Source organism: Penaeus monodon, chromosome 30 (genome assembly GCF_015228065.2).
Source record: "Penaeus monodon isolate SGIC_2016 chromosome 30, NSTDA_Pmon_1, whole genome shotgun sequence".
Lineage (NCBI taxonomy): Eukaryota > Metazoa > Arthropoda > Malacostraca > Decapoda > Penaeidae > Penaeus > Penaeus monodon.
Window position 1 is genome coordinate 12,983,044 of NC_051415.1, and position 361 is coordinate 12,983,404.

Sequence of the window (361 nt, forward strand, 5' to 3'; positions counted from 1 at the left end):
AATTACACTCTTTCTTTCATTCTTTTTCTCTTGGAAGTGGGTAGGCACAGAAGAGGTGTTTAAATCTAATTTTCATGATTCTTCTCAATACGTTTAGTCTTCGCCGAAACTTAATATTTTTTGAAGGAAATGTTACAGTTTACCAAACCTTTCTAAAACTATGTCGTTTTCTGTTTACCTATTAAATCAACATTCATAGAAAATTTTAGATAATGAAATGTAAAGGGATGACTAAAATAATGTAAGTATTCTTTGCGCAGAATATTAAGTTGTTGAAAAGAAATAAATAAAGCTAGAAATTCGTGAAAGAAATATAAAACATCCAGGAACGCTGAAAATATACGCTCGGCACCGACTCAAC